This window comes from Hippopotamus amphibius, chromosome 6 (genome assembly GCF_030028045.1).
Source record: "Hippopotamus amphibius kiboko isolate mHipAmp2 chromosome 6, mHipAmp2.hap2, whole genome shotgun sequence".
NCBI lineage: Eukaryota > Metazoa > Chordata > Mammalia > Artiodactyla > Hippopotamidae > Hippopotamus > Hippopotamus amphibius.
The window spans coordinates 80,321,822-80,346,120 of NC_080191.1; positions in this window are offsets into that span (position 1 = coordinate 80,321,822).

Here is a 24,299-nt window from a genome sequence, read left to right on the forward strand (position 1 = left end):
ATCAAGGTATAATTAATAAATAAAATTCTATATATTTAAGGTGTACAACATTATGATATAATATACATATACACTATAGAATGATAACCACAACTGAGTTAACAAATCAACTCCTCACAGTTACCTTTTTCGTGTGTAATGAGAACACTTAAGATTTAGTCTTGCAGCAAATTTCAAGTATACAATACCGTATCATTATCCATAGTTACCATGTACATTAGATTCCCAAAACTTATCCACCTTATAACTGAAAGTTTGTACCCTTTAGCCAACATGCTTCCATTCCTCACATCCCTAACAACCACCATTCTACTCTCTGATTCTGAGTTCAACTTTTTAGATTACACATATAAGTGAGGTCATACGGTATTTATCTTTCTCTGCCTTATTTCACTTAGCATAATGCCTTCCAGATTCATCCATGTTGTCACAAATGGCAGGATTTCCTTTTCATTGCTGAATAATATTCCACTGTGTGTGCTTGTGTGTATACCACATTTTTTAACCCATTCATCTGTTAAGGGACACAAGTTGTTTCCATATACTGGATATTGTGAATAATGCTGCAATGAACATGGAGGTGCAGATACCTCTTTGAGACACAGATTTCATTTCTTTCAGATATATACCCAGAAGCAGGATTGCTGAATCATATGATAGTTCAAATTTCATTTGCAACTTTACCAGTATTTCCTTTTTTGCGAACAGTTTATGCCTTTAATTAATTTTTCTAAGAATCTTATGGTCTTTGTCTAAAGACTGTTTTGGCTTTTTCATATATGCCAATTATTTTATCAGTTCCTTATCTGTAATTAAAACTTCTAATTTAATAATTTGAATTACAAGACTTCAAATTTTAGAATAACCCAAGCTTGTGAAGTATGTGATTTCCTACATTGCTTTTATATTTAATTATAAATCATTTAATTACTCATTTATATTTTCTTACACCAAATCTTTCTATTGTTTTTTGAATAGCTTTTCATTTCATTGATCATCTCAATGAATAGTTTAATCTTTTATTAATTTATTTTTTTATCAGTTTTTTTTTTGTACAATTCCTTTGTGTTGATGACAATATTTTTCCAGCATGTTTAGGAATCTGCTCATTAATGTTTAATATTTTCTATATTATAAAAGACATTTAAGAATATACATTTCCCTTCAAGTTCTTATTTACTGTCACTAAATTTCACACATCATGCTACTATTCAATCATAATTAGTTTACAGTAGTTAATAAAGCATTTTACTCATTCACTATTAATAAATTTATTTTTGTTCCAGATCTACCGGTTCAAGAACATATGTTTATTATTGAATTACTAATGTTATATGGTAGTCAAGGAACGTTTCTCTAGGCGGAGTTATTTCATAATTTGATGAAACGTTCTTCGCAACCTAACTGCAATAATTTCTGGTAAATGTGTCTTTGAAAAGAATCTGGGGAGTAACTTCCACAAGATGGCAGAATACAAGGCTCCTAAATCTCCCTCCTCCCCAATACAGATGCACGGACTAAACAACTATACATGCATCAACTCCTTCTGAGAAAAACCCTGGAAACTAGTTGAGAGTCTCCTGCACACCTAGCAAGTGAAACATTATCCGCATTGAAACAGGTAGGAAAAGCAGAGGCACACTCCTGTCAGAAAGCCGGCCCCCAGCACAGCGCCGCCTAATCTAGACAGAAGCCCCAACTCCAGCGTTTCCCGGCACAGTGAGGAGTGCGGACCACGTAGCCTCTAATGCACTGACTAACACTGTTGCCACCTGAGGGACTGACCCCTAACTCACCTACTTCTGGGAGCTCAGAGGGCGGAGCATTCACTAGGTCCGCAGGACCACGAAAACCAAAAAGACCGTTTTAAACCCGCACAAAAGCATTTCTAGGGGCTGGTCCTTCCGGCCCAGCACTGAGAGGCAGGCAGTGAAGCCCAGCTCTCAGCTCCTCCCTAGACCGCACATCTACATTCCAGAGACTTCTGAAGAGTCTCCGGTCATTGCCAGAGGGTCTGGTTTCTAACTTGCCTACCTTTTCTGCTGCCAGTGTCCTCCCTGAGCCCGGCTGTGAGATCTGGCTGGTGAGCCCTGAGTAAACTCAGGGAGGTCTCCACCCACAGCCCCCCGGTGTTAATGTTTCTTCTGTGGCAGCAGGCAGGAGCCGCGGACTGAGGAAGCGCGAGAGCCACGGGAGGCACTTCCGGTGGTTCCTCCCTCTGTCCCGCTCCCATTTCCGGGAAATAAAAAAACGGGCTTCAGTTTTGAGGGAGAAGGAATTGAACTATGCTTTAGTGCCCTGGCTTTTCCGAGTGCCGCCTGAGGGTCTGGCTTCTAATTCATGCGTGCCTGGAAACTGTCCGAGCCTGGCATTTGCTAAGTCCCTTCTGGGTCTACCAAGAACACGAGGAAGTTTTGAGTGGCTTTGCAGGCTCTCCTGAGGCGCCTCTTCCTGCCTCACTCCAGCACTTAAAATCCAGCTCCCAGCTTCTCCCTGGAAAGGGATAGACTGCACATCCAGTGTCCCAATTTTCCAGCTGTTTCCCCAGGGTTTGGTTTTTAAGTGGCTTGTGTCTGAGAGGCTGGGACAGGCAATCGCTTAGACTCCAGGGAGTTTGAAATGGACGGGTGGGCACTTTGTGCCTTACACCCCCGGCCCTACTGCAGAGAGGGAACCAGACCTCCAGCTGACCCACCTGTCTGAGAACTGACGGCGCCCCACGTTCCCTTGTACCCCGGGGGTGAGGGAAAGCAAAGCAGTAGTGGGAAAGGGCGTGTGGTCTGAGCTAGGGTGCAGGCGTTTGCCGCAGCTTCTCTCCCTAGCTTCGTGCGGAACAAATGAGCGCTAAACTGCAGCTCCCAGGTTCTTCCTCAGGAAAAAAGAAGTTGAACCACGCATCTAGCCCCTCACCTTTTCCAGAAGCTACTCAGGGAACTGGCTTCTATCTTGCCTGTCTTGGGGAACGAAAGGGACTTAGCACATCCTAATCTGGAAAAAAAGAAAAGGTAACTATGTGAAGAGATGGTTATGCAATTGGCTTGAGTGTAGTAATCATTTCATTATGTGTATGTATATTCAGACATCATGCTATACACCTTAATGTAGTTTTTATTTTAAAAATATAAGAAAGAAAGTACATTCCTAATGGCTTTTGGGGCGTAGAGCAGTGTTACTTATATATCTATTAGAACGGTTTATAAATTATGTTGTTTGAAACTTAAAATTTCAACTGTTTGAGCTACTATATCTATCATTTTCCAGCATTTAAAACGTCTCTTATGACTTTAGATATTTTTTAACTAATTATCTTTTTCTATCATGGATCAAACCACCTTTGTAGATAGATAGTATCCTTTTATGGGCGAGTGAGGAGGACAGAAAATGTATATATATATATTTTATTTTTAAGTGGTCTAATCCCACTCTTTTTTCTAAACTCTGTTCATATGACATCTCTTACTAACATTTCATGCTAGGCATAACTCACCAAAACTGTCATCAGCAGTATTGAAGCCTTCAATTCTCAGAAATTGACTTCTGAGACTCTTACAGGAGGGTGCTCCTTTTGGGGAGAATTTGCTTATTGATATTAGGAATGGCAAGATGTATTCTAATATAGTGTAAACTTGATTATAAACACATATTCTCATAAACAAATATACATAAAATTTAATGTTGATTTAGTATTTATAAACCCAATGATTTGGGTACACCCCAAATATCTATTATAAAATAAGAGATTTTACTTGGTTTCTGTAATCTTAAAATCAATTATGTATTTATTTTAATCAGTCAGACTCATGAACTATTCCCAATAACAAGCACATGGGAGACTTAGATTTAAGCCAACAGGCAATTTATTACTTTTACAGTGATGATGCCATTTTGCTTTTTGAGGGACTGGAACAATGATGGCCATCATTCTTGACATCCCAGCCTAGCATAAATGTGCATAGGACTGAATTCTAATCACAAGTGTTCCTGAAGGATGACATACAGTGATTAGGTGATAACTTTTTCCTATTTAATGATTACTTTTCCCTGTCAGTATACTCTAGGATGAGATACTTCTAAGAGGACAACTTGCAAATGTTACCTCCTCATTTTTTCATCTTTTCCCTTCAGTAGCTAACCTATTATTGAAATTAAGAGGACACATCTTTCAAGCTCATTCTCACAATTCTCACTTGTTGGTAAATTTTGTCTTGCTCCTGTCCTTTTTCTCCTAAAAGTAATCAGAACCATTTGCAATGCTTTTTGGCCTACAGTGGGCCTTTGATAAAATAGAATTTGCACTAAAATATATGCTTTGATGTGTGTTTTAGTTTGTAATATATTTTATACTTAAAATATATTAAGGCACTACTGATTAATTAAGAGTAAAAGTAATATATTTTATAGATATATTTTCAATTTTAAATGATAAAAATGACTTCTTTGTGTCACATAATTTTATATCCAGTATTCTATGATTCTGTGTTTGTGACGGTTGACCTGTAGAATCCTAAATAATAGCCCTGAAATCTTCCAGATCTTTTGATGTTTTATGTATACTAGCTCATTTTATTCTCATACTGTTTTACAGATGAGAAAATGAGTCACAGCAAAACCAAATGACTTTCCTAGTGCACAAAACTAGTAAGGAATGAAGCAAGTATTCACATCTGAGCAGCCTTGTCCAGGGTTCTCTGGGCTTTTATGGAACCTTTCGCCACATACGGTAAATAACAATACATCAAACTACATATGTTACCCAAAAAGAAGATAGGAAACTTCTTATATGGATATAGGAATCCAAGGGAAAATATATATATAACATTGTCTTAGAAGTAGAATGGCAGTATACTGGGCAGGGATAGTATTTTTGACAAGGTAAGTGTAAAATAGTAATGTAAAAATCCCATTTTTTTTTCTACTACTTATTAGTGTGGCATACTCTTTTTTTTTTTTTAACAAAAATTATTTTTAAAGCTGTTTGTAAGAATGCCATAATTATTCTTATCATTTTACTTTTTTTTTTGGATGTTCCAGACAATGGTTAAGAAAAACTAACAAGAGAAATAGATATTTGAAAGAGGGAGATTATCATTAGTATTTGTAGAAGTGATTATATTCTTAAAAAATATCTCCCAAGAAATTCAGTTAAAACATTGTTGGCCTGCAGGCCAAAATAAAATGAGAATAGTTCCATGGGGCAACATAAAATATAAAATGTCTAATAATAAATGAAATAAAATATATATAACTTTAAAATGTGCATTATGTTTCTTGGAACGAAAATGAAGCAGACAGATAATTGGATATATATATTAATAATAGATGGCATAGTCTCAATTCATTGAGCACTTATGTATTGAGTAATCAGTGTACAGCAGGTACTCCATGGATAAAATGTGTAAGCCAAAACATTGCTTTTACAGAGCTTACTGTTGAGTTTCAGAGACAGATTAGTCGTATGGCTCTGTGGAAATAATTATGTAACAGAAGGCTGTAACCTAGTCAGAAAGTTCATAGAAATTACCCTTAGAAGGAGACCTAAAAATAAATTGAAGAGTCTCCTAGGTGGAGGCCATGGGAGTGGGTAGCCTCTTCAGGGCAGAGGGAACTTATGGTAAAGACCCTGGCTGGGGCCGAAACATAGCAGTATTGGGGGGAAATACTGTGGAGTTAAAATATAGTGAGCAAAAGAAAGTATATTACAAGGTAAAACTGTGATAGTGAGTACATATCAGATGATATTGGTCCTGCTTAGACATGTTATGATGTGTTCTTAAGAGCAAAGGGAGACCATTTTAACATTTTAAATTAGAGGGAAACATGATTCTATTTGTGTTTTATAAAAATCCCCCTGGCTGCCACGAGAGAACAAATTTAAAATGGGATCAGAATTCAAGGAAACCAGAAAGACAAGAAGGGAAAGTACAGAGAGTGAAGACAAAGGTTACCTCCAGCTTTCTGACTGGAGCAGTACCATTTAGTGAGACAAATACTAAAAGAACAAAATATTTCTGGAAATTAAAAAAAAAAAAAGAACAAGGAAGTAAAACTATTAAGCAAATATCTATCTGTCTATCATCTATCTTTCTATCTATCTGCCTTCGTTACAATTTAGTGTTGGATTAAGATGTGACTTTTATATCGGGAGAAACACACAACTGTTCATTGAGTAGTGATGAGATGAATGGCTAACTGGGGGAATTTTTTTAAATTAGGACAAAATTTCAAAGCTTTTAACAAAATATATTTAAAATATGTTAAGTATTTAAAATAGTATTTAAAATCTAAATTTAATAAGAAAATTACCGAAGCAAAGTATAAGTTGAATATTCTGGGACTAGGGAATGTTCTGATTATTAAACAATTGATCTCAGGTTCAAACTGATCCTCTGTACTCTGCTTTGTAAGGCTGAGGCTGGAACTTTGCAAACCACATTCCTCTTTCTATGGGTGGTTCCTATTAGGTGTTTTTTTTTTCAATAGAAATAAGTAAAGTAAGGCTGCAGGAGCAAGAATATGCTACTTCTGTCTGTTTCATGCTCCTGTCTTCATCTGACAACTTCTTGGAGCAACAGTGAGCTAATTTCTGTAGCAGCACCTGATTTCAGTTTTCAATATTTCCATGCTGTGGAAAAGAATGCTTTTCATGCTGTGTCATCTCTTAGATAGCCCCAACTTAGCATCACCCCTTCCTCACAGGTCTGAGTTCAAGATTCCCAAAACTCTTCTTCCAAGCTTTTAAATGTTATAAATTCCACTCTTACTTCTTTGTCCCCCAGCCATGGAGGTGGTAACCACTTTCTACTGTTATACCTTAATGACTCCTTTTTGTCTTTCTTGTTCTCTAAGACCTGGTTTATGATTCTTTATACCAACACTATTAAACTGTCTGATGAAGTGTCTGTATCCAGACAAGACTGGTTGATAGGGAACTGTTATTTAAATATGATATCCATTAAAGAAACTTTAAAAGAAAAGATTTACAGATTTGTCAACATTTGTTGGAAAACTGACCAGTACTCCCTGGGAACCTACTATGTATTAAGCACTTCTTTAAGTGCTGGAGACACAAGAGTAAAGACAGACTGAATCCTTGACATTAAGGAGCTGGCAGGACAATGGGGGTTAGATTGTGAGATAAGAGGAGATAAGGTCAAGTGTTGATAAGTGCTTTGATAAAGATAAAAACTAATGATATGCTAGAGTTGTAATGGTGTCTAGAGAACAGAGTGGGATGGACATTTGATTTGAGACCTAAAAGACAGTAATGGGCAAACCATGAAAAGACATGAAGCTCCCTAAGCACAGGAAAAAGCATATGTAGTCCTGAGAGTGAAATGATCTGCCATTCCTTCTGTTCTTGAAAGCAGGGGGGAAAATATCTCTGCTCCTGCAGGAAAATAGATAGATAGATAGATAGATAGATAGATAGATAGATAGATAATAAGGAAGAGGAGAGTGGGAAAAATATGAAGTTAGAGAAGTAAACCAAAATCAGATCAGATAGGGCATTTTAGGTCATGGAAGATGCTTGCATTTCATTCTAGCTAAACTGAGAGCACTTTGAAGGGGTTTAACCCACAAATGATATCTGATTTATGCACTTAAAAGATCACTCTGGCTAAAGGATGGTGTCTGAGTTATCACCGCCAGCAGTAAGAGAGGGGTGAGGCTAGGAGGAAAGGCAGAGAGAGTGGTTAGGTTGCTGCAATTGCTCAGGCAAAGACATAGTGGCATTAATTAAGAGTATACATTAATTTGTTGGAAATATGTTGTACAAATTAAACATAAAAAGATGTACGTAGGTCGCTCGTGGCACGTCCTGGGGCAGTATTGCAGACGCCGAGGCAGCGGCTGGGAGTTGTCCTGGGCCAGTCCCGACCGGCTAATGTGATGGGTCTGAAAAGCATGTCTGCGCGTTGCTAAGTAGTATCTCCCGCAGTGCGCTGTCAGGAGTCCTCTGATGCAGAGCTGACCTAGTCTGAGCTGCCAGAGAGAAAAGAACCTTGGTCAGCAGTGCGCGCTCGAGGCGCCACAGTCAGTGGCCCGGGGGAGTGAGAACCAGGAGGCCCCAGCGCCAACACAAGGCTTTCCGAAAGTGGGCAGTGGGATCGCGGGGGCCTTCACTTGGTGCATGGACGGTGTATCGTGCAATTTCATGGAATACAAGTGGTCATCTGCTTTCAGAGGTTATTTTACTTACTGCTGAAAAAAGAAAAAAAAAAACTTATAAGAAACCTCGATCGTAGGATGCAGCTGTATTTCGAAATGTGAGGGGGAAAACCTCAGATTTGTTGAAATATGGTAGATTGTAGTGAATCACATACTGAGAAAGTCCTTGCAGGTCTTCAGTCTTCATTAAAGCAAGGAGAAAGCCTCAAAAAAAAAAAGTATGTTCAGGAATGTTCATGAAAGAATAGTTCATACTGAGGAGTGTATCTTAGTATGTGCAAATAAAATACACAACAAAATGAAATTATGATCCAACAATAGTAAATAACAAATACAGCTATGAAAATAACTTTTAGATCAATTTTATTTATTAAAAATATATCTGTGGTGTACATGAAAATAGATTACTATGATATGTCTATATAAGTGTATGGCCATAGTGAAAGAATAGTTGTTATGACTGAGATATGTTTTTCTCTTACACTTTCTTGCATTTTTTATTGTTTGAAAATGAGCATTTTTTTTTCTTTATGGTCAAAAAAATAAAGATTAAGAAAAAGGGAAAATGTTTAAAAAATTATACTGTCCTATCAATAGAAACAGAAAAAGAATTTTCTGTTTCCAGCACCTATTAATAACAAAACCCTATTAACAGCAAAACCCTCAATGAACAAAGAATAGAGGGGAGCTTCCTCAACTTGGTAGAGAATATATACAAAAAGCTAATATCATACTTAATAGTAAAAAGCTCAATGTTTTTCCACTAAGATCCAGTACAAGACAAGGATGTACATTCCTGTCACTCCTTTTCAATATCATACTGGAAATTCTAGCTAATGCAATAAAATGAGGAAAGGAGATATACAGATTAGGAAGAAAGAAAGAAAACTGTCTTTGCCAATGATATTATGGTCTGTGTAAAATTCTGGAAGAATAAACAAAAAATTCCTGGAACTAATAAGCAATTATAACAAGGTTGCGGGATACACAGTTATTATACAATAATCAGTTGCTTTCCTGTATACCAGCAATAAGTAAGTGTTATTTGAAATTAAAAACACAACACATTTACATTAGCATACCCAAAAATAGTATGTATAAATCTAACAAAGTATGTGCAAGATCTATATGAGGAAAACCACTAACTCTGATGAACAAAATCCAAGTCAAATTGAATAAATAGATATTCTGTGTTTATGGATGGAACAACTCATTATTGCCAAGATATCTGTTCCTTTCAGTTTAAACTATAGATTCAGTGCAATCCTAATTAAAAATCACATAAAGTTTTTTTATGGATATCAGCAAACTGATCCTAAAATTTATATGGAGAGGCCAAAAGCCCAGAATAGCTCACACAATATTGAAGGAGAACAAAGAAAGGAGACTGACGATACCCTACTTCAGAACTTACTATAACTTACTATAAAACTACAATAATGAAGAAACTGAGGTGTTGGTGAAAAAATAGAAAAATAGATAATGGAACAAAGTAGAGAGCTGTGAAATGGACCCACATAAAAATAATCAACAGATCTTTGCCAAAGAAGCAAAAGAAATACAACAGAGAAAAGATGGTACCCTCAATAAATGATTCTGGAATAACTGAGCCTCCACTTACAAAAATAAAAAGTAAGAAATTGATCTAGATACAGACTTTACACCCTTCACAGAAATTAACTCAAAATGGACAACAGACTTAAATATAAAATGCAAAACTATAAAATTCCTAGCTGAAAACATAGTAGTAAACCTAGATGACCATGAGTATGCCTATGCCTTTTTATATACAACTCCAAAGACACAATCCATGAAACAAATATTTATTAAGCTACACTTCATTAAAATTTAAAAATTCCTTCTTTGTGAAAGATACTTTCAAGAGAATGAAAAGACGTTCTCCACAGACTAGGTGAAAATATTTGCAAAAGGCAAATCTGATAAAGGGCTGTTACCCAAACTATATGAAGACCTCTTAAAACACAGTAGTAAGCTATTGTCTATAGGAACACTGGAGGATTATCAGCTCCTTGCTGTTGCGTAGATGATCCGTCCACTCAACATAATTCATTCCTATCACCAAAATCACTCTTAATGTTTCTGTGATCTAAATATTTTATGTTGTTTACATTTGTTTGCTTTGCTTTTATGGAGCGATCTCTAGTCAGCTATACTTGCATAAAATCAGCACTTTTTCATCTCTGCCTCACAGATAGTGGCAGGAGACTGATGTTGGAGAGGGAAAAGAATACTTAAAACAGTAAAATTCTGTTAAAAAAAAAAAAACACAGTAGTAAGGAAATGACATGATTAAAAAATTGGCCAAAGATCTTTACCGACTCCTCAGCAAAGAAGATATACAGATGGCAAATAAGCGTATGAAAAGATGCTCCATGTCATGTGTCATCAAGGAAATGCAAATTAAAACAACACTGTAATACCATTACACACCCATTAGAATAGTCAAAATCCAAAACACAGACAACACCAAACGCTGACAAGGATGTGCAGCAACCAAAACTCACTCATGACTGGTGGAAATGCAAAATGTTGCACCCACTTTGCAAGACAGTTTCGCAGTTTCTTACAAAACTAAGCATACTGTCACCATATGATCCAATAATCACACTCCTTGGTATTTACGCAAAGGAGTTGAAAACTTGTGTTTTCATACAAAAAACCTGCACATGGATATTTATAGCAGCTTTATTTATAATTCCCAAAACTTGGAAGCAACCAAGAGGTTCTTTAGTAAGTGAATAGATAAACAATGGAATATTATTCAGAGATAAAAAGAAATGAGCTAACAAGTCATAAAAAGATGTGGAAACACCTTCAATGCATATTACTAAGGGAAAGAAGTCGATCTGAAAATGCTACATACTATATGATTGTATGTAACATTGTGGAATGGCAACTATGGAAACAAAAGATCAGTAGTTTCCAGGGGTTGGAGGCAGAGAAAAGGATGAATAGACAAAGCAGGGACAATTTATAGGGCAATAAAAATATGTGTATGATACCATAATAATAGATACGTCATACATTTGTCCAAACTCATAAAATGTACAATACTAATAGTGAAACGGAATATAAACTGTTGACTTTGGGTATTTACGATGTGTTGATGTAGGTTCATCAGTTGTTAATATATGTGTCACTCCAGTGGGAGATGTTAATTATGGAGAAGACTATGTGTTTGTGAGTACAGGGGCTACATGGGAAATTTCTGTACCTTCCCGTCAATTTTGCTGTAAACTTTAAACTGCTCTAAAAAAATAAAGCCTTTATTTAAAAAAGAAAGAGAGAAAGAAAAAAGAAAAGAAATTCTCTACTTGACCTAAACAATATTCTTAGACCTCAGCTAATTTGGGGCTTATATGTCCAAATAATATATTTGGTTTTATGCTATTCTTTGCTATTTCTCCATAATATGTATGCTTAATTCAGTGTCGTCTCTCTGTATATATGTTAATTTGAACACTCCTTGATGAGTGACATATTCACACTTTTTTTTTTTTAATAGTTATTTGTAAATGTGTTTCAAGCATTTGTATTTAACTTTTTTACTCTTTTATGGCTTTATTATAATTGATATACAAAGATATGATTTTATAAGCATATGACCCATGAAATCATCCTCATAATCATGATAATGATTTATCCATCACCACAGAAGTATCTACATCATCTTTGTGACCCTTCCCCAAACCTCCAACCCACTTTTATGCCCAGGCCACCACTAATCCATTTCTGTTTAAGTTTGAATTTTCCAGAATTTTATATACATATATATTTTGTATATGTGTATAGTGTGTGTATATATATATATATGATATACACTCTGGCTTCCACACTCAATATAATTCTTTTGAAATTCATCTGTGTGTCACATATGTCAATAGTTTATTCCTTTTATTGCTGCTTAGTATTGCGTGATATGACTGTACTGTACCGCAATTGGTTTATCCGTTCATCTGTTGATGGACACTTTGCTTGTTTCCAGGTTTTGGCTAAAACATATTAAGCTACTTTGAATATTTTTGTACAACTCTTTGTATGAACATGTGCTTAAATTTCTTTGGTCACATAGCTAGGAGTGGAATAGCTGGAGCATATGGTAAGGTTTACCTTTTAATTTTCAGTAATTATCAAACTTTCCAAAATGGTTATATCAATTTGTATTCCCACTGGCAATATATGAAAGTTTCAGTTCCACCACATCCTTGCCAACACTTGATATGGTCAGTCTTTTTTAATTTTAGCCATTCTAGTGGGTATATACTGCTATCTCATTGTGATTTTAATTTGCATTTCCCTAATGTCAAATGGTGTTGAGTATCATATTGAAAATGAATGTATACAATTTGAAAAGTGGCTAAAAATTAATCAGACACCTCACTACATTTTTGTTTTGGAGTTATCCATTCAGTTTGTATTATTTCCCAATTTACAATCGTAGGCCATTGTTGTGTGGTTATGTTTTATCTCAAAATTTCAAAGTGACTTTCCTCAGTTCTAGGTGACTGTCAGATTTTTACAGGTCTTCATAGACAATTTATTATTTAATCCAAATATATCTTCTCCATCAGCATAGCAATGCCCATCAACTTTTTTTTTAATAAATTTATTTATTTCTTTCTTTATTGGCTACATTGAGTCTTCGTTGCTGCCTGTGGGCTTTCTCTAGTTGCGGCAAGCAGGGGCTATTCTTACATTGTGGTGTGAGTTTTGGTCAGTGGCTTCTCTTCTTGCGGAGCACAGGCTCTAGGTGCGTGGGCTTCAGTAGTTGTGGCATGTGGACTCAGTAGTTGTGGCCTGTGGGCTCTAGAGCATAGGCTTAGTAGTTGTGGTGCACAGGTTTAGTTGCTCTGTGGTGTGTGGGATCTTCCTGGACCAGGGATCGAACCCATGTCCCCTGCATTTGCAGGTGCATTCTTAACCACTGTGCCACCAAGGAAGTCCCCATCACCTTTTTAATACATATCATTTATAAATTCATATAAAAGAGCTTACATATATGACTACGTCTATGTCTCCCAAATATTTTGCAAGGTTAATACATTTATTCCAACAAAAAGAATAGAACTGGAGAGCAAATATTTTGTCCAATATCACATAGTTATTAAGTGATAAAGCTAAGGTTCAAAATACATCTGCCTCATTCCAGAGCCTACATGCTTTCTACTTCATGTTCTTTGCTCTCAAGGTTAATGCATTTTCTTTCACTTATGGTTTGAAAGGAAGGCACTGAAGAAAAAGGCTTAGTCTGTTTGGAGTAAGTCTCAATTTTGCCCAGAATCTTTGAAAGCAACATTTCTCAGTTGTATGAAGAAGAACATGGGTAAACGGCACTAGATTTGTGGAACTCAACAGTAAGAAACAAGGTTATATTTTCAAAGCTATTCTTTATGCATTTGAAGGATGTCAAGCCCAACTTAAGAACCCAATTAACATATGTCTCATATTAAAAATTTTGGAATTTTTCATCTTCTCTATAGCATTCTTTTCCTTTTTTTAAAAGCACTTTTATTGAGAAACAGTTAACAGACAATAAACAGCATATATTTAGAGTGTACAATTTGGTATCCCAATCTCCCAATTCATTCCCCCCCAACCCTCCCCGCTTTCCCCACTTGGTGTCCATGTGTTTGTTCTCTACATCTGTGGCTCTATTTCTGCCTTGCATTTCCTCTTTCATAGTTGTTAGCATTTGCCTTATGTATTGAGGTGCTCCTATATTGGGTGCATATATATTTATAATTGTTATCTCCTCTTCTTGGATGGATCCCTTGATCTTTATGTAATGTCGTTTCTTGTCTCTTGTAACATTTTTTATTTTAAAGTCTATTTTATCTGATATGACTATTGCTACTTCAGCTTTCTTTTGATTTCCCTTTGCATGGAATATCTTTTTCCATCCCCTCACTTTCCATCTGTATGTGTCCCTAGGTCTGAAGTGGGTCTCTTGTAGACAGCATATATATGGGTCTTGTTTTTGTATGCATTCAGCCAGTCTGTGTCTTTTGGTTGGTGCATTTAGTCCATTTACCTTCAAGGTAATTATCGATATGTATGTTCCTATTACGATTTTCTTAATTGTTTTGTTGTTGTTTTTGTAGGTCCTTTACTTCTCTTATGTTTCCTGCTTAAAGAAGTTCCTTTAGCATTTGTTGTAGGGCTGGTTTGGTGGTGCTAAACTCTCTTAGCTGTTGCTTGTCTGTAAAGCTTTTGATTTCTCCATCAAATCTGAATGAGATCCTTGCTGGGTAGAGTATTCTTGGTTGTAGGTTCTTCCTTTTCATCACTTGAAATATATCATGCCACTCCCTTCTGGCTTGCAGAGTTTCTGCTGAGAAATCAGCTGTTAACCTGATGGGAGTTCCCTTGTATGTTATTTGTCATTTTTCCCTTGTTGCTTTTAATAACATTTCTCTGCCTTTAATTTTTGTCAATTTGACTACTATATGTCTTGGCATGTTTCTCCTTGGGTTTATCCTGCCTGGGACTCTCTGCACTTCCTGGACTTGGGTAGCTATTTCCTTTCCCATGTTAGGGAAATTTTCAACTATAATCTCTTCCAGTATTTTCTCGGGTCTTTTCTCTCTCTCTTCTCCTTCTGGGACCCCTATAATGCGAATGTTGGTGCATTTAACATTGTCCCAGAGGTCTCTTAGGCTGTCTTCAGTTCTTTTCATTCTTTTTTCCTTATTCTTTTCCACATCAGTGATTTTCGCCATTCTGTCTTCCAGGTCACTTATTCTCCCTTCTGCCTCAGTTAATCTGCTATTGATTCCTTCTAGTGTATTTTTCATTTCAGTTATTATGTTGCATATCTCTGTTTGTTTGCTCTTTACTTCTTCTAGGTCTTTGGTAAACTTTTCGATCTTTGCATCCAGTCTTTTTTCAAAGTCCTGGATCATCTTCACCATCACTATTCTGAATTCTTTTTCTGTAAGGGTGCCTATCTCCTCTTCCTTTAGTTGTTTATCTGGGGTTTTATCCTGTCCCTTCATCTGGTACAAAGTCCTCTGCTTTTTCATTTTCTCTATCTTTCTATGGTGTGGTTTTCAGTTCCACAAGACGAAATACTGCTGATACTGCTTGATTCTGCTGTCTCTATAGCATTCTTTTTATAATGAATCTAATGGATATTAATACATAAAGATTATAGGAACGTAATCATGATTATGAGGCTTTAAGACATAGAAAGCTTTCAAGTATGCTTTATCCTCTGTTCAGGAATGGCACAAAAAAAAATAATTATGAACGAACAAGCATTTTCATAATAATTTTCCATACTTCCTTAAAATTTTAGTATTTCCTTCAAACACTCTTTTTCATGCAACAAATATGTATTGAATACCTACTATATGTCTTACACTGACAGTTTTCTTACCTCCATGGTGAGGAACCAGCATCTTCAGTATGTAAAAATCAGACTGGCATTTTTATGTTAAACATCTTGTGAGGATTTGTTTTTTTAATCAGTACCTATCCAAGGGTTTGAAGTTTCTTGGACAAGGTAATACCAGGAATTTATCTACAACCCATCCCCTTTTTAAAAATTACAGTAGTTTAATAGAAGAAAATATCTTCTAGAAGGACCCTAGAATTCATTGTCTTAAGATATCTCCTCAGCAACACACTGTCCTGCTCAGACATCTAAATTGCCAAGTGTGTCACTTCAAAACATCTCCAGTTACAAATGTTCCAGTTTCTGACCATTGTCTCCTACTTACCCATTCCATATCCTATTTCCTGTTCTAGCATCCTAACTTTATAATGTTTCAACATGAATATTACCTCTAATTTATTAACCCTGTGTTATTTTCGGGGCGGGAGGTCTATCATCTTTCCTTTTTCAGTTTACAACCTGGCATAGTACTATAACCAATACCATGAATACAACCTCTACTCCAATATTCTTTTTTTTTTTCTTCACCAATGGTACTTACCTGACAAAACCTAAATTTCCTACCTATTTCTGCAGTATACCCTGATTGCCAAATGTAGGAGCTGGAGAAGAACATGTAATCTCAGTAACTAGTCTTTTTTTGAATTTTTGGCCACAAATAACCAGCCTTCCTCCCTTCCATAAATCCTACTGCATTTCTATTGTCAATTTCTCTTTGTCTCTCCAGACTTGTTCTTTATACTTCTGAAAATTGCACTCTCTGGAAAACTGATCTATAAGGATGGGATTTCCAGGTTTTCAATATTTCAGCCTTTACTGGGAGAAAGAGTGATAGCTGGAGAATCATTTATCATATCTCAATCTGAATCACTCAAGATTATTGGTTTCTGTTGGCAATCCTCCCCACTAACAAAATTTGGACTTGGGAATAACAACACTTCTCAGGAACTCACGCCAGCATCCAAATTCTTTTCACTTTCTGTCTTTCTCTCCCTCCCTTCTCAGAGAAAGGGTTATTTATCTGGGCTCCAGGGAATAGAAGTATCACTCACACTTTTCAATGGGCACATCTAACTCTATTGCTATAACATGGAGTCTTTATATCCCACCCCTAAAAGCCAAGTTTTTAACTTCCTGTCAAGATTCTTGTTATTTTGCATTCTACCTTATCATCTCAATACCATAGGTCAAGCTATGTGAATGGAAAGAAGCATTAGAATAGCTTGAAATATGGAATACTGAGGAATAGGGTCATATTTCACACATATTCAAATATTGATCAATCAATCTATCTCACACACACTCAAATATTTTAGATTTGAAGTTGTCTAAGTTCACTGAAGTTTTCTAAATTAGTCCCAAGAACACATTAATTGTAAATTGAAGAGATTTCTTCAGCTGGTAATGAGTTCCCATTATTGGAGGTATTAAGGTGAATTAGAGCAATCATCTCCCTAGTATATTGTCCAGTAAATTAATGCATGATAAATAAGGAGAGTGAAGAAGATAGCTTTCTAAAAAAGGTGAATATTGTGATTCACTTAAACTCTGAGGTTTTATGCTTCTAATGATGAGATTTGGGTTATAGTAAAATTTGTTGGTCAAAATCCTTTTCCTACAATACATATCTCTCTGATGTACTACTATTACGAACTCAAGCATGCACAGGGTTATTTTAGGTATCTACAGTGCATAGATGGTTATTGTGATATTCTGTTAAATACTTTCCCAACCTCAACAACCACTTGTATTGTTTTTTAGGCCTTATAGGACCTTAAAATTTTGGAAGATAATTGTTCAGGAGAGTGTTAGGTGTCCTGTGAGTCTCAGGAAAGAACTATTTCTTTTGTAAATACTTATATAAGAGTAAAATGACCCATTTTTACTCTTAATATGAGTATTAGTGAAACTCTATTTTAGAAGGTACAATAGGTTACACAAAAGAACATATAGAAGATATCACCTTGAGAAGCTCTAATAGATACAAATATATTTAACCATTACACTAGGCAGAAAAATAAGTGCTCTAGTAGAGGTAGATATTTCTGCAATGACAATTAGGGAAGACAGCAAGTGAAAAGTGGCATGATGAGTGTAATTTTGAAAGATAAGTGAGAAGAGAATTGAGATTAGGTGCCAATGGCAGTGTGGGAGGGTTTTGTGGGTTGTTTTGTTTTGTTTTGTTTTGTTTTGTTTTGTTTTGGTCACACCATGCGGCTTGTGGAATCTTAGTTCCCAGACTAGGAATTGAACCTGGGCCCTGGGCAGTGAAAGTGTCCAGTCCTAACCACTGGACTGCCAGGGAATACCCTAGTTACTGATTTTAAAACGCTCTTTGTAATCATGACACTGGATAGAATTAAAAGTTTCCAAATCTTTAAGTGAAATTAGGGTGATATTAGTAGTGTCCTCTCCAGTGAATGAAGGTTTTCTACTGTTTCCTTCCAACCCTTTGGAGCCTACAAGGTGTTTTTTTGAAAAACTATGTTTTCATCTTAAAGCTACTGTTTCTCACTTAAATTTCATTTTGTTTTAAACTTTTAAGTACATCAAAATCATAGAATTTCATAAAGAAGCTCCATATCTAGTTCTTAATGAAGAAAATACTTTGCCGATAGATAACTATGCTATGTTCTCCTTCTTGCCACAGGAGTTCCCTAATACCTAGGATGATCATTTGTCCCCTTTTCCCTGCAGAGTCCCAATTTAAGTCTGTTTTCCAGGTTCAATTGTTATTAGTTATTTCTTTCACTCTCAGAATTAATATGAATGATAACAGTAATGAAGAATAAGTCATATGGCCACCCAAAAGATAGTGCAAAAATATTGAAATTTATTTTTGTTATAGACAGCATTTTTGTTTTATTTTATTTCCTTTAAAAATGTAATGATTTGGGGACTTCCCTAGTGACACAGTGGTTAAGAATCCACCTGCTAATGCAAGGGATTCAATCCCTTGTCTGGGAAGATCCCACATCCCACAGAGCAACTAAGCCCTCCCACCACATATACTGAACCTGCGCTCTGGAGTCTGAGAGCCACAATTACTGAGCCCATGTGCCACAACTACTGAAGCCTGTGCGCTTAGAGGCCATGCTCTGTAACAAGAGAAGCCACTGCAATGAAAAGCCTGTGCACCGCAACGAAGAGTAGCCCCCACTCACCGCAACTAGAGAAAGCCCATGCACAGCAGCAAAGAATCAATGCATAAATAAGGCGATCAATAAATAAATAAATAAATTTATTTTAAAAAATGTAATTATTTAAAGTTTTATTTTTATGTGGCTTGTGGATCAGTGAAAAATAGAGAGTTTAAACTAGACATGAAAAAACGTAAACTACTGAGGGTAAGTCATCAATCATTCAGTATTGTCAGTCATGGAGGTATCAATAAGACTCCTAACTATGAAATCGATAAGCTATAAAATAAAACATACACCAAATATAACTAATGAATCAGTATTAATAGCAAAACATTTAATATTATAGGAGTTCCTTAAATACTTGCTTTAAAATCAGTTTTATTAACAAGGGGTTGCAAACACAACTGTTTAATCTCCTCACATTGTTAGCAATTTGTCACAATGTTTGAGAAGCACTTGTTTAAGTTCACAGTACAGAATTTGTTTGCTGTGATCTACTTTTAAAAAATAATAAGTAGAATAACTGCAGACTGAAACACACATATAAGAGGACTTTATGAAATGGTTTGCAAATCATGAATTTGCAACAAATGACAACTTCCTTTGTGTAAACTTCATGTTACATTTCTATAATTTTAAAAAATTATCTAAATGAGAGAATTTAAAGGGTCAAGGCATGTATTTCAGTAGTTTCTATTAAAAGATATTTTTCAGAATATTAAATCACATACTGTATTATTGAGATGCTAGTATTTGGTTTTATCTGGAATTATTAAAATTATGGAACATTTTCTAGAACAATATTAAGGTTACAGCTACTGTAGTGCAAATGATATGGGAATAAATTAAAATATTAATAAAACGTAGATATTACACTTTATTCAAAAATGTTAAACAAAATATTAAATATTCACTAGTGAGATAATTTAAAAATCATCTAAGGACATAAATATAAATATTTGGTGTATTGAGAGATTGTTAATTTTATTCTTTAACTTTAATCCTCTGAGAGGGGTGAACATAATTCACTATGATTTCTTGGGCAGACAAAGATGTTGATAGGTATAATAGGATTTGCAGCTATTTTAAGTCAAAATGAGTTCTTTAATTCTCTATCTAGTGCAGGTGGAATTAATTCATTACTAACCTCACAACAAATTTCAGGGAAACTAGGTCTGCTGTAACTGTTAAATTGTGGTAGAAATTAGGAAATGTTGAAATGGTCTCATCAGGAAACCATGCATAATGTCATTTAGCACGTTAACAGAGTCCCCCAAATCTTGTTCAAAGGTGTCTTTTTCTATCTTCATTTCACCATTGCGTGGCTCATTTGAAACAGCCAGCATGTCTGAAGCAGTTTATAAGTGTGGCTGAAGAAACTATTCAGCACAGCTCGTTAACTAGCAATTTTACCTCAAGACCATCTTGAGTATTTGATTCCTTGTGGTTTATTCTTTTGAACAGAAATAAATAAATAAAGAGTGCAGGTTATAAATATACTTGTTGAGTATAGGTGGTTTCTTGATGAGTCAACTGATAATGTTAACTCCATTTGTTGGCAACAATGGTTGTTTTGTTTCTATCTGTGTATGGATTATTGCTAGAGGGGCAAAAAATTCTGTGAACACGCTTAATGTTCTCACATCATTGTTAATTCTTTTCCTCTTCCCCTGGAGTTTCATAAGGTGAAGATGGTCAAGTAGTTTGGGTTCTAGTCCCTGCTGTGCAGTTGGCTTTCTCTGCCTGAGAAAACACCAAAACAATGCTGATTCTTAAGAGAAGTGTTCACGCCAGTTGGTTGAAATAAGGACTCTCTCTCTCTTTTGTCTTTTAACCTGCCTAATTCTTACTTCTATATCATCACTTTTATATTTTTGATGTTAATACAATTTGTATTTATTCCTGAAAAATATAAATTTTCTGTGATGTGTCTAAATAATAAAAAGCTAACACCATTCAATAAATTATGATTAAAAAATTTTGATTCTCTGCCTTGAACTTCTAACTGTGAGAAAATTTCCCAGTGTTTGCTATGTTGCCTCTATGGAGACTGGGAAGAACTAGGTCAATAAACTTCTGGTTAAATGACTGAGGCAACTCCTATAGTGGGAAGCTCACAGCCAGGTGCCTCACTCTGAGGCACCTCAAACTCCTCAGAACAGGATGAATCCTACTCTACTCAGCAACTGCTTTCTCCTGAAGAGTTGCTGTGTTAGCAGATAGAGTAGGTTGAAGCCAGAGCCTGCTGTAACCAGGAAGGAAGCTCGTCACCCTATCCACATCCTCCTTCCACCAGCAATGTGTCCATTGGATACATCCCACTAGTGAGAAACCGAGAAGTTGCCTATACTTGACCTTTTAAGCACTTATCTTGACACAAGTTCTTTATTCAACATGTATTTTCTAATCAGTCAGGCACATAGATTCACCCAGTTCTCCTTTTTCCACTCATTCACATATTTTCCGTATTACAGAGAGATTACACATATATCAAAAATATGTCTTTCTATTCTATCATGTGATTAAATCTTATGAGTTTTTCACCACACTTCCAGTTTTGATTCCTTCTCCTTTTATCCATTCCCTATTAATTCCTTTATACACTTAATAATATCCTACTATTATTTGCCTAAATTTTTGATGGCCAACCTGTAACCTGATATTATGTGCTCATGTTATTACTGAGATAATAGCAATGACAATAATAGTTATGGGTAACATAGTACTTATTATATCCAAAGCACTGTTCTTAGTACTTCACACATATTAACTTATTTAATCATTGCAACAACCCTATGAGGTTGGTCCTATTATTTTCTACCTGACAAATGATGAAACTGAGGCACAGAAAAGTAAAATGACTTGACACAGACCACAGAACTAGTAAGTGGTGCAGCAGGCAGTGGAACACTAAAGTTGAGGCTCTCAGCCACTTCAATATTTTATCTCTTATATTTACATAATTATCAAGTTAGTTATGGAAAATTGGCTTTATCATTTAAAGCAGTCTTCTCCCTTTTTTTTTTCTTATTCCACCTTAGACAAAAATAAATAAATTTAATTCCTGAATTTTTGAACAATTGAAAATGCCTTTATGTTTGATAATTTTATAGTTTTGATAAAATCTATTTTCCTATGAATGGTGAAATCATTGCTCCATTTTTCTCTGACATCTATTGTGACTTATAAAATGTCTGAGGATAGTCTGATTTCTATACCTTTATATAATAAGCTGATTTTCTTCCCTCTCAAAGTTTTGGTAGCTTCTAATTTTCTCAGATATTTTGAAACTGCAGAAGCCACATGTCAGAATGGAAGTGTTTTCATTTATTTTATTGAGCCCTTAATTCTGAAAACGTGTTTAACTTCAAAACATAACTTTCCTCCTATTTTACATTTCAGGATTTTTCTTCCATTATTTCTACTTAACTTTATCTTTTAAGCTTTTACTCAATTTTTTTGAGAATTATATTTTATTTTCATTTTCCCAGAGGGTAAGTTCTCTTTCTTCAACTGATTCTTCACATTATTAATTTTTCTCAAATGCCTGATGATTCTTATGCAAATAGTGAATTTAGGACTAGAATTATGATGGGTAGCTAGTGTGTGTGGCATGTTTTCACAGCAGATCTCTTCTCCATATTAGGAGATTTGGTGAATTGAGTATGTGGGAAGGTCTTCCTGACTAGCAAGACTCACTTTCAGGTATAATGATGAGAAACAGACATTCTGGGATCAATACTAACGCAGAAATAAAAAGAGCTTTATTTTGGAAGCCATGTCAGATGCGCTATCCCTTCCTTGTTGATTTTTTAGACTAGAGAGTAGAAATATCCTTGGATGGGGAAGATGAAGACTAATGAAGCAACTTGCCATGTTGTAATTTGGAAGGGTCAAATATGTAGGAGATTCCAACTTTTATGAATTCACCTTTTGGTTAATTTCTCCTGAGCCTATTATTCTCAGGATCCACTAAACTGGGAGCTTTGCTGTTATTCTGTACTCTGATAAGCATTTTCTGGTCTGTGTCTTCCTTCACTCTTGCTCATTCTTTAATAAAATACCATATGATAAAGAAAAATCAATTGTCACCCTCTAATTCTCAGAACTGTAATAGATTTATGTTATTTAAATGTGATTTGGGGAGATGAAGTAGCTAAAATTATGTGTTAAGTTTGCAATATTGAATTGGAAGTTTTAAATAAATGCTTCTAATTATTGATGCTTATTTGGCTGGGGCAATCTGAGGTTCACGTGAAGGTGATTGAATTGGTGATATTAGGCATCAAATTTGCTTAAAAGTACAAGCTTCTCTTGACTCCACTTAATCCCCACCTCCTCTTCCCATTTTTTTCCTTCCCCTTTCCTTCCTGATAAAATTTGATAGATATATGTCTAATTTCACAGCTTCCAGTTTCTCCTTTTTCATTCTTACTTGAGATAACTCAAACTCTAACTAGGACTTCCCATGCTCTTCTGAAACTATTCTTTCTAAGAATATAAAGACCTCCATAATCCAGCAGTTATTCAATATAATGTACAGCCCTTGACTAATTGACTTGTTTTCTCTATTTCTGTAATGGAGATAATAATGAAGTGTGCTACTAGGCTTGAGGATAGGAAAAAACATGTATGACTTATCTAACCCATGGTGAAATATACAGGTTATGTCTCAGCCAAGTTCTAGAAGAGTTGTGTATGTAAAATGTTATGTCTTTCTCTTAATTTTGTCTTCCTTTAATTTTAAACGTTATTTAAAAATGTTTCCTTAAGAGCAAATATCAATAAGTGAACAACAGTTAGTAGAGTACCTATTGTGGATGACTCTTTCTGGCCCCCTCTCTCCTGGGGGCTGAGCAAAGCACTAACTTGGCCTGGGTTATGATCAGGTTTGGAGCCTGAGGGAGAAAACTTCACCATGTAGATTTTAAAAGATGTAAACAGGGTGGGATGCATTAATAGAACCAAGAGCTAAGTATGCCGTTGAAGTCCAATGAGCAAAATAGTGATGGCATCACAGAAAGGTGGCCAAAAGTAGAGATTAAATTGAATATAGATAACAAGAGTCATTAGAACCAGGTAAACAGAAACAAAGCAACCTTAGCCAGTCAGGGAGAGCTGATGAGCCAGTCTTGCCTGAAATAAACCTTGTTGCCTATGGCTGACTTTTTGTGTCTGTTATGGGTGACACAAATAGATATTCTGACCCCAAGGAGATTACAATCTAATGAAAAAAGACAGAGACCAAAATATATAAAATATTAATAATAGACAATAACATTTTTAAAATTAAGTTAAATTTACACAGAATTTTAAGTCATGATGGTTGCAATATAAAGTCAAAGCACATATAGAATAAAGTTTTCAAAATCCAAATGAATATATGAAACAACTAGGTTCCCTTAAAACTTTAAGTATGCAGTGCATTTGAGTCATTTAGACCACCTCTGTTCAATATTTTGTTTCTTTGTTTTAAATTAAAGTAAAAATCAAAGAAGACATCTTTAGTTCTGTCTCTATACTATAAGGCTGTCTATAAAAATAACTAATTATGAATAAGGTTTTTTGTT